The 15,226-nt window shown below is 46.2% G+C and overlaps 1 protein-coding gene and 1 long non-coding RNA gene across 3 annotated transcripts in view; one reads left to right on the top strand and one right to left on the bottom strand.

Annotated features, from left to right (window-relative positions):
• The window catches only part of FGD5 (FYVE, RhoGEF and PH domain containing 5), a 120,266-nt gene that overhangs the window by 33,297 nt on the left and 71,743 nt on the right, over positions 1-15,226 (bottom strand). The window lies entirely within an intron of this gene.
• LOC103669519 overlaps positions 1-15,226 on the top strand; it is a 44,677-nt gene that overhangs the window by 20,628 nt on the left and 8,823 nt on the right. The window contains exon 3 of the long non-coding RNA XR_570313.2: positions 13,254-13,325. This is a non-coding gene — a long non-coding RNA (uncharacterized LOC103669519). The remainder of the gene's footprint in view (positions 1-13,253; positions 13,326-15,226) is intronic.

Here is a 15,226-nt window from a genome sequence, read left to right as displayed (position 1 = left end):
AATTTAATGAACATTAAAATCGTAACAAATGCAAAATCTTTTTCTCACAACAACAAAAAACTGATCTTCAAATACACGTCGTGAGCCACATGTCTGTAGTTCTAAATATATGGGACATACTGGAACAACCTCAAACTGTGCAGTGGTGTGCATCAGGAAAAACCTCAGCATCAGAGGACACGTGGGCCAGCCCAAATAAAGGTCAAATCACCTTTATAATATTTAGGAAAGATGACTCTACTGCCTTGTTTGATTGCCTCCCTGATGGAGAACTCATTACTGACAAGATAGTTAATTCCACTGCTGAATGGTTTTCATTGTTAGAATGGTCTCTTTGAGATCTGAAAGGGGAAAATGCCTGAGAGGATGAGCAGTCCCTCCTCCAGGAAGTCTTCCTGCTGTTCTCCCCACAGTAAAGGAATGCAGGAGAAGGGGAGGGCTAGGGAAAAAAGGCAGGGAGGTAGGACAGGGCCAGAGAGAGGGACAAGGGGAGAGAGGAAGAAAAATGAGAAAGCAGAGAGAAAGAGAGAGGAAGAAAGACAGAGGAGAGAGAGGGAGGGAAGGAGGGACTGACGGAGAGAGCAGGACACAGAATGTGAGAGGCAGCACACTTTCCTGCACCCTGCCCCTCCAGTATCTGTAAAGAGGCTGCCTGTGTCGTCAGACAGAGGACAGCAGATGTGGGGGTTACAAAGGTCTCTGTTTCCTGAACACCTCATCCTGTCCGGAGCTGACCTCCTGCTGCTGCAACTTGCTCTGCCGGGAACTGGGGGGAAGGACAAGGAGAGGGCGGCTCACCCTGGCCTGTGGTCCCAAGGAGGGGGAAGAGCTGGTTCTTCCTGAGGCCAGCCCTCATTAGCCCCAGTCTGGTGCAATTTGAAGGTCTCAGGACACCTCTAGCCCCATCACTGAGGTCAGAAGCTTGGGGCTGAGTCTTGAACTAATGAACAGACTCTCTGGCTGAAGGCATGTGTGTCCTTAAGTGGAGGCCACAGGCTAGAGCTATAATTAGAAACTAAATCCCATTGTACCGTTGTCAGAGCCTTTCCTGAAAGCATGTTTCAGAGGGTGGAGAAAGTGTGAACTACAAGTGAGAGGCAACTAGGGGGAGGTGGTGTTTAATTCTTATTTCTGCCCACAGCTGGCTCTGGGACACTGGGGTTGTTCTGAACCTGCAGGAGGACCCTTCCACTCTTCCTTATGAGTCTCCATGTTTAGGACCCAGCCCCCAGCCTTGCAGGGTCTTCTTAGCCCCGGCATCCCAGAGAAAGAAAGAAAAAACATCCTGATGAGGACAGTAATCCCTCTTCTTCAGGCAGCTGGTTGACAGAGGCCTTTCAACACATTGTCATCGGCTCTGCACCAGGTTCAAGCTCAGATACACCAGAAGAGTAGTTGATGACTGTGGACAAGCTGTCACCTATCTGAGCCTCTGTTTCCTCATCTGTAAAATGGGGATAACCGTACCACTAAGTACAGCATGAGGCTGCTGAGAGGCTCATACAGATGTTTAAAACTGCTTTGTAAACTGTAAAGTGTTATCTCCATGGCAGTTGTAATTATATTTTAGTTATGATATCTTCAGAGCAGGATCACGTCTGTTTTGTTTCTTGCTATATTTCTAAAGTCCAACCGAGCATGTGACACAGAGGAGTTTTACAGTACTTGCTGACTACTGACTGACTGAAAGACCTTTATTTAACAGAAAAGGAGAGTGAGCCGTAGGGGAGGCAAGATCATAATTCAGTCACCCTGCCACCCAGACCACAACAAAGAGGGGAAGAGGGCAAGGGGGAGAAGGAAGGACGAGCAAAGGCATACTGCTGGCTGCATGTGCATCTCACCCCAGGGAACTGAAATATTAACTGCTCTGCAAGCTAGTTTCCCGTCTGTAATTAATTCTCACTAAACTGACTCAGTCCCAATGGGCAGGATGGCCATCATCAACATGACTCATTTCAAAAACTGGAGCATAATTGGACTCACCACAAACATGCGTTCTTAAAACTCATGCATTGGCTGGCAGCACCAAATGCCAGCCACACCATCCATCACTCCCTGAAAGGTTTCTGCTATCTCAATAGTTCAGGCCATCACTGCACCCGGGGTCTCTCAGACAGAGGAAGGAGGTAGGAGATACCTGGCCCTTATCCCCATATTCATTCAACAAATACTCAGAGTGCCTGCTCTGCACCAACCCCTGAGGAGAGTGAGAGCAGGAAATGCTATTCTGCCCTCAAGAGTTTGCAGTCTAGAGAAAAAGAGGAGTAAAATCACAATTTCAACACAGAGGGATAAGTGCTGTGATGGGGAAAAGCACAGGAGCCACAGCTGGCCATAAGGGAGACGTGGCTTACCTCTCGGAAAGCATGACAGGAAGGCAGTACCTCCATTGGATAAGAGGGGAGTGTTTCAGGCAGAGGGGCAGCATGTGCAAAGGCCCTGAGGTGGAGGAGGAACTAAGTTGAGTCTGTCTTGGGTGCAGTGTGTGTGTGTGCACCTTGCAGGAAATGTACAGATTAGAATATGATGGCACTGGAGGATCAGACAGAAAACCCATCCCACAAGGCCGTGCAGGCTTTTAAAGGCACTTGGGTTTCATTCTGGGGTGACAGGGAATCTCTGGATCAAATATCTACCTTAGAAAATTTACTTTGTTGGGAGAACAAACTGGAGGTGGTGAGAATGAGAGCAAGATCGGTGAGAAGGCTGTTCCAGTCATCCAGGAGAGAGGCCCAGACCCAGTGGTGGCCATGGGGATGGAGAGAGGGGATAGACTAGAGATACTAAGGAAGAAGAACTGAATGGTCCCAATGCCTGCAGGGTCCAGTCTAAACTCCTCTGGGCACCAGAGGCCTTCCTCACCTAGTCCACCTTCTCGCCATGCTCACTTCCCAGCTTTCTCTGTGGAGCTCTGTTCTGGCCTTAGAGCCTCTAGGCCCCAAGCCAAGGCCTAGAGAACACAAATGAGTCCTTGTCTACCTGGAGAGCTGTGTATGTGAGACCTTGGGCAAGTCACAACATCTCTATGGATCTCAATTTCCCCCTTTGCTAAATGAGGATACAAATACTTTCTTCATAGAGTTTGAGCACATTGTCTTCTGTTATTTTTTAGGATGACTCATTTTTGTGCCTTCCTTCTCCCCTGGACTGAGTTTTACTTATCTCTGTATCCCCAGCACCCAGCCAAGGAAACGTGAGCAAGGAAACACACGACAACAGCCAACATGTACTGAACACTTGCGCCATCTGAGCTCAACACTGTACAGTCACTTTGCCATCTAGTCCTCAGAATGACCCTCTCACTTTGGCATTATTATTATTTCCATTTTGCCAATAAAATAATCAGGCCCAGAGGGGTTAAGTAAATTGCCCAAAGCCACCAAGATGGCAAGATTCAAGCCAAAGTCAGCCTGACTCCAAAGTCCCAGCTCTTTCCATTGCCCCATGCCAATTCCACATTTACAGATGGGCCCAGACAGGGGAGTGACCTGCTCAGGTCAAGGAGGCAGACTAGAAACCGGTTCTCCAGAATGCTGGCCAGGGCTCCTACCTAACCTCAGAGACCCTGGGACAGCCTGGTGGAAAGGCCTAGTGTGAGGACCGCCTCTCTGCTTCTGGAGCATGGAAAGTTTGCTGGAGTTCATATGTTCTCGAACCCTGTCCTGGGCTTGTGGGTGGTGGAAGTGGAGACCTCACATGCAGGGGTCTGGTCCCTTAGTCCCTTTTTCTCTTTTCCAAACCCACTACTGAGTTTTCTGGGCAGCATAGCATCTCCATTCTCTGGGCTAAACAATTGGTGGGTAGCCAGAATGTCAAGCCACTGATGTTGCTGCCAAAAGTCAAGTGAATTCACGGGGTGGCAGGCCATGAGCTGTGCAGCAGACATGGCTTCACCTGGCCTGGTCAGTCACTGGAGGGTACTTTGGAACCCTGAAAACAATTCTGTGTGGGGGGACACAAAGACTTCTTCTTCTTCTTTTTTTTTTTTTTTGAGAAAGGGTGAGAGAGGAAAGGGCTTAAGAGGCAAAGGGGGAGGGAGAGAGAGAATCTTAAGCAGGCTCCACGCCCAGCTCAGAGCCCAATGTGGAGCTCAATCTCACAACCCTGAGGTCATGACCTGAGCTGAAATCAAGAGACGGAGGCTTAAACGACTGAGCCACCTAGGCGCCCCTAGACTTAAGCTGTATACAAAAAGTATGAGCCATACAGAAAAAGAAATAAATTTGACTTCATGTTAGCAGATGAATATGGAAAAAGGGAATTTGGTTGTTCTATGTACTACTCCTATTCTTGTCACTTTTCTGTAAAATTGAATTTATTTTTAAATAGAAGTTTAGGGGCACCTGGGTGTACAGTCAGTTGAGGGACTAACTCTCAAGTCATCATCTCAGGGTCGTGAGATTGAGCCCTGTGCTGGGCTCCATGCTCCACACTCAGCATGGGGTCTGTTTAAGATTCTCACTCCTTCTCCCTCTGCCCCTCCCAATTGTGCTTGCTCTCTCTCTCTAAAATAAACAAATAAACCTTTAAAATAGATAGATATATAGAAGTTTAAAATCATTGAAAAAGTAAGAAGAAAAAGAATAAAATGCTTAGGAATAAATTTAACAAAAGCATACAACCTATACTCTGAAAACAACAAAACATCACTGAAAGAAATTAAAGAAGGGGCACCTGGGTGGCTCAGTCAGTTAAGTGTCTGACTCTAGATTTTGGCTCAGGTCATGATCTCGGGGTTGTGAGATCAAGCCCTGCATAGGCCTCCACACTGGGTGTGGAACCTGTTTAAGATTCTCTCTCCCTCTGCCCCTTCCCCGCTCTAAAAAAAAGAAATTAAAGAAGACCTATGCAAATGGAAAGATGTCCCATATTCACAACTTAATATTATTAAGAGGGCAATATTCCCCAAAGTGATATAGAGATTCATCTCATCTCCCCCATCAAAATCCCAGTGGTGTTTTTTTTAGAGAAACTGACAAGCTGATTCTAAAATTCACATGGAAATGCAAGGGACCCAGAATAGCCAAAACGATCTTGAAAAAGAAGAACAAAGTTGGAAGACTCACACTTCCTGATTTTAAAACTTACTAGAGGACTACAGGAATCAAAACTGTATGGTATCAGGTGCCTCGGTATCTCAGTCGGTTAAGTGTCCAGCTCTTGGGTTCAGCTCAGGTCATTATCTCATGGGTCATAAGACTGAGTCCCATGCTCAGTGGGGAGTCTGCTTGAAGATTCTCTCTCTCTCCCCTCCCCCTGCTCACTCTCTCTCAAATAAATAAATAAATAAATAAATCTTAAAAAAAAAAAGGACTGTGTGGTATTGGCAGAAGACAGAGATAAAGATCAATGGAATGGAATAGAATTAAGAACCCAGAAATATGGGCACCTGGGTGGCTCAGTCATTAAGCGTCTGCCTTCAGCTCAGGGCGTGATCCCAGGGTCCTAGGATCGAGCCCCACATTGGGCTCCCTTCTCCACTGGGAGCCTGCTTCTTCCTCTCCCACTCTCCCTGCTTGTGTTCCCTCTCTCGCTGGCTGTCTCTCTCTCTCTGTCAAATAAATAAATAAAATCTTAAAAAAAAAAAAAAACAGAAATAAATGTTCATGGTCAAGTGATTTTTAACAAGGGTGCCCAGAAAATTCAGTGGGGGAAAAAAACCCTTTTCAACAAATGGTGCTGAGATAGTTGGATATCCTTATTCAAAAGGATGACTTTGGACTCCTTCTTTATACCATATACAACAATTAACCCAGAATCAAACACATATAAGAGCTATAACTATAAAACTCTTTAAAGAAAATATAGGATAAATCTTTGTGACTTGGGACTAGAAAAGCTTTCTTAGATATGACACCAAAAGCACAAACAACAAAAGAAAACAAATTAGATTACATCAAAATTAAAAATTTTATGCTTCAAAGGACAATCTCGAGAGAGTGAAAAGACAACCCACAGACTGAGGAAATATTTGCAAATCACAGATCTGATAAGGAACTTGTATACAGAATTACAATGAAAAGATAACCCATTAAAAATGGGCAATGGATTTGAAGACATTTCTCCAGAAAAAATATACAAATGACCAAGAAGCACATGAAAAGATGCCTGACATCATTAGTCATTAGGGAAATGCAAAATCAAAACCACAATGAGATCCCACTTTGTACCCACCAGGATGGCTATAATAAAAAAGACAGATAATAACAAGTCCTGCAAGGAGATGGGAGAAATTGGAATGCTCACACACTACTGGTGGGAATCTAAAATGGTGCAGTCACTTTGGAAAACAGCTGGTGGTTCCTCAAAAGGTTAAAAAGACTTCATCAAGATAAAAAGCTTCTGCACAGACAAGGAAACAGTCAAAAAAACTAAGAGGCAGCCCACGGAATGGGAGAATATATTTGGAAATGACACTACAGATAAAAGACTGGTATCCAAGATCTACAAAGAACTTCTCAAACTCAATACACGAGAAACAAATAATCAAATCAAAAAATGGGCAGAAGATATGAACAGACACTTTTCCAATGAAGACATACAAATGGCTAACAGACACATGAAAAAATGTTCAAAATCATTAGCCATCAGGGAAATTCAAATCAAAACCACACTGAGATACCACCTTATGCCAGTTAGAATGGCAAAAACAGACAAGGCAAGAAACAACAATTGTTGGAGAGGATGTGGAGAAAGGGGATCCCTTCTACATTGTTGGTGGGAATGCAAGTTGGTACAGCCACTCTGGAAAACAGTGTGGAGGTCCCTTAAAAAGTTAAAAATTGAGCTACCCTATGATCCAGCCATTGCACTACTGGGTATTTACCCCAAAGATACAGACGTAGTGAAGAGAAGGGCCATATGCACCCCAATGTTCATAGCAGCAATGTCCACAATAGCTAAATCGTGGAAGGAGCCGAGATGCCCTTCAACAGATGACTGGATTAAGAAGTTGTGGTCCATATATACAATGGAATATTACTCAGCTATCAGAAAGAAGGAGTTCTCAACATTTGCTACAACATGGACGGCACTGGAGGAGATGGGGGTGGGGGAATAGGATAGACCGGTGATGGGTAGTAAGGAGGGCACGTATTGCATGGTGCACTGGGTGTTATACGCAACTAATGAATCATCGAACTTTACATCAGAAACCAGGGATGTACTGTATGGTGACTAACATAATATAATAAAAAATCATTAAAAAAAAAGTTACCTACTGTATGATTCAGCAATTGCACTCCTAGGTATATTCCAAAGAGAATGGAAAACATATGTTCATACAAGAATTTGTCCATGAATGATCACAGAAGCATTTTCAGAATAGTCCAGAAGTGGAAAGCACTCAAATGTCCATCAACTGATGAATGGATACACAAAACGTGGTCTATCCACACAATGGAATGTTAGCCATGGAAAGGGATGAAGTGCTGACACACACTGCAGTGTGGATGACTTTGAATACACTATACTGGGTGAAAGACACCAATGACAGAAGAGTACGCTTCATGTGAAATGTCAAGAACAGGAAAATCGACAGAGACAGAACTAGATAGCTGGGTGCCTAGGGCTGAGGCAGGGGGATGGGGAGTGACAGCTTAGGGGGTTGCAATTTCTTTTTGGGGTGATGAGAATGTGCCAAAATTGATTGTCATGATGATTACACAACTCTGAACATAGTAAAAACCATTGCATTTTACCCTTTAAATGGCTGAATTGTATGGTACGAGATTTATATCTCAACAAAGCTGTTAAAAAAATCGAACAGGGGGGCGCCTGGGTGGCACAGTGGTTAAGCGTCTGCCTTCGGCTCAGGGCGTGATTCCGACGTTATGGGATCGAGCCGCACATCAGGCTCCTCCGCTATGAGCCTGCTTCTTCCTCTCCCACTCCCCCTGCTTGTGTTCCCTCTCTCACTGGCTGTCTCTCTCTCTGTCAAATAAATAAATAAAATCTATAAAAAAAAATTTAACAGGGAAGCCACAGATTGGGAGAATATTCACAGTATGCATATCTGAAAATAGACTTGTGTCCAGAATATTTAAGGAATTCCTACAGATCAGTAAGAAAAAGACCGACAACCCAATTAAAAAATAAGCAAAAGACTTCAAATGAAGATTTCCAAATGGCTAATAACAGAAAGATACTCAACTTCCTCAACCATCAGGGAAATGCAAGCTGAACCCACAATGAGAAACCACCGTGTGATCACCAGAATGGCCACGAGTAAGAAGACCGACGATACCAATGCGCTGGCAGCATGAGGAATGTTATCCCCAGATGCTGGGGGTGGAAGTACGTATTACTTCAACCGCTCTGAAAACCTATGCAGCAGTTCCTAATAAAGCTGAACCTGTGCTTACTCTATGACCAACAATTCCAGTCTGGGTAGATACTGAGGAGAAGTAAGTGCTCATGTTCCCTAAAGATACGTATGAGAACATTCGTAGCAGCTTAATAATAGCCTGAGCTGGAAACAAGCTAAATGATCATTAACAGGCACACAAAAGAATACTGCTATGCATGAAAACTTGGATGAATCTCACATATTGTGTTGCGTTAAAGGAGCCAAACACAAAAGAATACATAATTCATGATTCCGTTCATATGAGGTCCAACGACAAGCTGAACCAATCGAATGTGATGGAAAGCAAAATAGTGGTAACCTCTGGACGGTGACACGGACTGGGGAGGGGCACAGAGGCGTCTTCTGGGATGATGACAATGTTCCACCTGAGTGGTAGTTACAAGCACACGCACACACATGCACACGCACATTAAAAATTTAAGCCCTGCCGTTAAGATTTGTGTACTTAACTGTATGTAAATTACAAAACATTTTTTAAAAAAGAAAGCAGGAGGCATCTGGGTGGCTCAGCAGTTAAGCGTCTGCCTTCAGCTCAGGGCGTGATCCTGGCGTTCTGGGATCGAGCCCCGCATGAGGCTCCTCTGCTGGGAGCCTGCTTCTTCCTCTCCCACTCCCCCTGCTTGTGTTCCCTCTCTCGCTGGCTGTCTCTCTCTCTGTCAAATAAATAAATAAAATCTTTAAAAAAATAAGTAAAAAATAATAAAAAAGAAAGCAGCTCTCTGAGGTCCCTGCGTGAGGGAAGGCAAGCACTGCTTCCCCCACTGCTTCGTGTCTCCTCCAAGCCCTTCATTTAAAGTCAGACTCCTGGGCCTGGAGTTCATGGTCTAGCCTACCTCCACACCTGACTACTCACTCTGTATACCAGGGCTTCTCCAGGATGAGCATGCATCATCTGTGGGACTTACTCAAGCCTAGATCGCTGGGCCCGCCTACAGAGCTTCCATTTGGGAGGCTGGGGATGGGGCTGGATAATTTTCATTTCTCCCATGTTCCGAGGTAATGCTGCTGCCCTGGAACCACACTTTGAGCACCTGCTTTACAGGAATCCTCTTTTCAGCCTCTGTGTCTGTGTTCTGTGCTTCTGGGATCTAATTCATATCTTGTTCATCTTTTAAAGCTGCTTCAAATGCCACCTCCATCATGAAGCCCTCCTGGGTTACTTTAGCAATCAGTCTAGGGGTCTTTCAAGTATCCTACACCCTCCAGAACTCTGGGGTCACAGCCTGAAGGGAACCACCTTGATCTCAGAAAGTCTCTGAAGTTTCATATTTTAGCTTAAGAATTAAGGCATATTTTGCCTTACTCTCTAAAATATATCTATGTGTGATTTAATTTACTTAAAAATAATGGGGCACCTAGGTGGCTCAGTTGGTTAAGCAGCTGCCTATGGTTCAGATCATGATCCCAGGGTCCTGGGATTGAGCCCCGACTCGGGCTCTCTGCTCAGCGGGGAGCCTGCTTCTCCCTCTGCCTGCTGCTCCCCCTCCTTGTGCTCTCTGTCAAATAATAAATAAAATCTTAAAAATATATATATATAATATATTAATATATATATTATATATATTAATATATATATATTATATATATATCTAAAGCAAAGCAGAAGCTCTTAGAAAATGTGTCCTGTTGGACACCTACTACATACCTCCGGCAGGGTTATGTGTATCCCAGACTGAAAAGCAATGACTGCAAAATTTTGCATTGTTACGCTATGTACTTACTCCATGTGTTTCTGTTACCTTCTCTCCAATTACGCAGAGAGCAGACTCTGTCTCATTCACTTAAGTTTTACCCTTAGATTGTCCCAGCTTTGTTCATAACTATGCTGAATGAATGTTTTTAAACCATATATTTTTTAAGCTTCTGGGTATCTGTGCACAGCCAGGGTTGGGGACCAGTGTTCTGCTTGTCTTGAAGGGGCAGGGAATCACAAAGAACTCATGCTGAAGGGACCTTATGGGGTCATCTGTGGGTCTCAAATGTTACTGCCATCAGCATCACCTGGAGGGTTCATTAAAACACAGATGGCCAGGCCCTACCCCAGAGTTTCTGATTTCACAGTTGTGGGGTGGGGCCCAAGAATATGCATTTCTTACAAGTTCCCAGGTAATGCTGGTGCCACTGGTTTGGGGACCACACTGAGAGAACTACTCATTTAGTTGATTATTTCTCACACTGTGCTCCATGGAGCCCCACGGTTAAGGGAGGTAGAGGCAGAGCCCAAACTTTGACCTCCACCCACCTTTGAACCAAAGCATCTCTGCTTTCAGCTAGTCTTCATATTGGGGTTCCAGGTAAAATTCCATTTGAAGACAAGCTTCTATGGCTAAAAATGTCTGAGTCCCACTGGCCATCTCAGGGTGAGGGATTAAAAGCAGAAGAGACTTTCCAGGGGTACACAGCAAATTTTTTTTCCCTGAACTGAATGAGAACGCAGGGAAGAGCCACAAACCTGGGGTAGGAACCCCTCTCCTGAGAACTCCCCAATATAGCTACTACAGTCATACTTCCCAATATGGACAGCTCACCTCCTCCCTGGCAGTTCAAGTAGAAAGAAAGCACATTTTCTCACACCGAACTGATATCTGTCTCTCCCCGGGTCCACAAAGATCAATGATCTCACTCTGCCCTGGAAGAGCCAGCAACGACTTAGAAACAGAGCCCTCTCCACTCAATTAAAGCTTACTTCTTAATGTTGTCTGCGGACAGGGGCTCAAAGATAAAAGTTAAGAGACTGATACAAAATCTTCCTAGCTTCATACAACGTCCCCAGCATGAGGCTACCTAGGAGTTTGGTCTGGGTTAACCTCCTGGTTGCCCAGCATCATCCCCTCCCAAAAACCCACCAGACCAACCTTACTCAAAACTCCTTCACTGCATCTGCCCTGCTCAAGTCCTCAAGGCTCCCAAATTCCTCCACCTCCCTTTTAAAAGGCCTTGGGGCATGGTATTCAGGCTCTCCCTGAAGACCAGCTCTCCAGCTACTTCTGGTACACCCACACCCCCAAGCCTTCCACTCTATTCACCTGTTCCTGCCGCTCCTATCCATCAGAAGGCCTGTTCCTACTTTCTGTCCACCAATGCCATCTCAATGTCCTCTCTTCCAGGAAGCCTTCCCTGACTTCATTTCTCCTGCTCACACTGATTTTCCCCTCCTAAGGCTCCTTACACCCAAACAGACTGTTCTACTTCAATTTATTTCCTCCCCTTCTCAGGGCTCTGGAGTCAGATGGCCCTGTCCCTACTTCCTACTGGCTGTGTGACCTTGGGCAAGTCACTCATCTCTCTGAGACTCAGTTTTGGACTCATTCAACGGTCTGAGAAATATTTACTGAGCACAGAGTGTGTGTAATTAAATGACATAACGTATGTAAATTGTCAACCACACAACAGGTCAGCAGATGCTCACTGCCACCCCTCCTTTACAGCATCAGGTACACTGGACACCAGCTATAACAAGAAGCCAGAGCTGTCTGGGGGAGGAAAGATGGCACTGTGATGGGGGGCAAACTGATAGCACCCAATTCAGATAAATTCATAAATTCGACACTGAGTCCCTCTAGTTCCCGCACTTGCCCCAGTCCTGTCAGTGCTAAGGCCACAATTCAATCACACGTGCATGCAGTGGTAAGGGAGGGCTGTCCTGTTCCTCTGGGCGGTCTGAGAAATCTGGCTCTGTCCTGGGCACTCCTGATGCCCTTTCAGGTGGCTACCACCACTGAGCAAGGTGGGTGAGGGAGGTGCTATCTGTGGGACAGATTCAGGGAGGATCTGCGAAGCTGCTCGTCTGCCTTTCTGCGCTGCATTCTCCTAATAACTCCTCCCTTAGTCCCTCTGACCCTTTCACAAAAACCTACCAGGCGGGGCACCTGGGTGGCTGGTTGGTTAAGGGTCCGACTTCAGCTCAGGTCATGATCTCAGGGTCCTGGGATCAAGCCCCGGGGCCTGGGATTGAACCCTGCCTCGTTGTTGTTATCATCATCCTTGTGGTTGTTGTTGGGCTCCCTGCTCAGTGGGGAGCCTGCCTGCCCCTCTCCCTCTGTCCCTCCTCCCATTCTTGCATGCTTTTCTCTCTCCTTCTCAAATAAATTAAAAACAAAACAAAAACCAAAAACCTGCCAGGCCCCAGGCACCTGAGGGCCCTCTCCCCACGCCACACAGTCCCTCGGGGAAATCCAGGCCACTCCAGGGGCTTCAGTTAATATCGCCACACTAATCACTTCTGGTGCACATCCTGTGCCCAGCTCATCACTGGGACGTCCTTCCCCCACCCCTCACACCTCACAAGACCCACACTAAACTCCTCATCACCCCTGTGCCTAGCCTGACCCCCTCCAGCCCTTGCTGCTCTGGTGAGTCACCAAGCCAGAAATCTGAGGTCAGTCTGGACCGTTCCCTGCCTCTCCTGCACCCCACAGCCAGCCGATCACCAAGCACATGGTCCTCCACTCTGCCTGCAGCACTCCAGTCCAGTGTCACCTCCTGCTGGAATCACCCAATGGCCTCCCCACAGACCTTCAGCGGATCAAACCCATTCCTCAACACGCCTCATGGGGCTCTGCCCGCTCTGCCCCTCACCTCTCACCACTCCGTCACTCACGCACATGCTCCAGCTATGCGGCATTTCTTGAAGCTCCCAAACGCACCAATCTCTACCTAGACTCCAGACCTCTGCACATGCTGATCCCCTTGCCAAGCACAAGCCTTCTTCACCTGGCCAACTGCTCCCCATCCTTCAGGTCTCCGCTTAGACACACTGCCTTTGGGAATCCTTCTCCAACCCCCAGAAGCCTGGGGCAGGGGCCTCCTCGGAAGCTCTAAGGCTCAGTATGCCCCTATCGTTGTACTAATATTGTCCCTTTTGTGCCTCTCTCCTTCCTAGACTGTCGGTTCCTGAAGGACAAGGACCCAGCACATAAGAGGTGCTCAGGAAATAGTTCTGACCGAAGAAGTGGTAAGACTGCTGGAAGTTTGACCTGCCATCACTCATTCATCAGATATTTACTGAGCCCTGATGGTGTACCAGGCCTCACAAGACACTGGAATGGGACCAGTCAAGTTCTTTGTCCTCAAAGAGCTCTGAGTTTAGTGAGGGAGATAAGACGGTAAATAAGCCTCTGAGAACAGCCCCAAAATAAATGAAGCAAAGTGGACAGAATGGAAGAGAGATAGACACCTCAGTAATCAAGACTCCACTCCCAGGAGGGGACAGAGGGGTGAGACAGAAAAACAGCAAGGGCGTAGAAGCCTCAAACAGCACCTCAAACAGCACTGACCTAAGTGACATCTATAGGACACCCACCAGCTAGAGCAGAAAACACAAGCACACATGGAACATTCTCCAGGATATACTATAAGCCAGGCCATAAAACAAATCTCAATAAATTTAAAACCACACAAGTACATTCTCCAACCACGACAGAATTAAAAATCAGCAGCAGGCGGAAATTTGGGAAATTCACAAATAGTTGGAAATGGAACAACATAATTTTAAATAACTCATGGGTCAAAGAAGAAATCACAAGGGGAATTAGAAAGTATTTGGAGCTGAACAAAAATGAAAATACAACATAAGTAAATAAATACATAAATTAGATGATTTTAGATATGAAAGTTTCTGTGAAGAAAATAAAATGGAGTATGAGATGGTGCAGACGAGGAGGCACAGCTGTGGTTCCTTACCCTCCGCCAGCATCCACTCCAGCATCCACATGCTTGCCATGGCCTCACTATGGGGGAGAGCAGACCCCTGTCCCTTGTCTTTGGGCCAGGCCTTGACACTTGCTCTGGCCAGTGGGATGTGGGGCAGAAGTGATGATGTGCCAGTCATGAGACTGAATCTCAGCAGCCCTCTGGTGTTTCTGCTTGCTCCCTGCCATCACCATGGGGAGAGCCTTCCCTGATTGCCTGCTGTCCCGTCAACCTGGGTCCCAGAATGAACACATAAGAACTACAGCCACTGAGTTGAACCCAGCTTCGACCAGTTGACTCCCAGTTGACCCAGACTGTATTTTCCCCAAACGGCTCATAACAATATCTCCTATCTCATATGGTCATTATGCAATGTAAGCTTGATATTTCTCCCACTGATGCTGGAAACTATATCCCCTCCCCTTGAACTTGGGTAGACCTTTGTGACTGTCTCCACTAATAGAATATGGTGAAAGTGGTGCTACGTGACTTAAGGCTGGATCATACAAATGCCACGCACTTCCTCCCAGTTCTCTCTCGGGACACTGACTCTTGGAAAGCAGCCACCATGCTGTGAGGAAGCCCAAACCTGCCCATGCAGAGGGACCACATGGAGAGGCCAGGAGTAAGTGCTCTGGCCAACAGCCCAAATGAGGTCTCAGACAATAGCCAGCAATAACCACCAGCCATGAATGATGACACTTAGGGTGATTCTAACCTTTGGTCATCAAGTTGCCCTTAGTCTTGAAGTCCTGCCCAGACACTGGGGATCAGAGACACACTCTCCCTACCTTGCCCTGTCCAAACTCCTGGCCCAAAGAATTTACAAGCATAATAACATGGTTGTTCTATGCCACTAAATTTTGGGCACCACTGCTTTGAGCTGACACCAGAATGAGAAGGAGGAACTGGCTATGAGAAGATCGGGAGTAGGACATTCCAGTGGCAAGAAAAGCACGTGCAAAGCCATGCAATGGAAATGCATTTGCATTATGTTAAGAAGAGCGGGAAGGCCCAGAGTGGCTGAAGAGAACAACGAAAGTGGTAGGAGGCAGTGCCAGAGAGGTAGACGGGGATCAGATCATGTTGGGCCTCTTAGGGGAGGGAGCTTCTCTTGGCAAAACAGATGGTGATAACTTCCAGGGTTACCTCTCCCAGTCGGCA

The sequence above is a fragment of the Ursus maritimus genome, unplaced genomic scaffold, assembly GCF_017311325.1.
Source record: "Ursus maritimus isolate PB19 unplaced genomic scaffold, ASM1731132v1 scaffold_14, whole genome shotgun sequence".
Classification (NCBI taxonomy): domain Eukaryota; kingdom Metazoa; phylum Chordata; class Mammalia; order Carnivora; family Ursidae; genus Ursus; species Ursus maritimus.
This window is presented reverse-complemented; position numbering and strand designations above follow the sequence as displayed.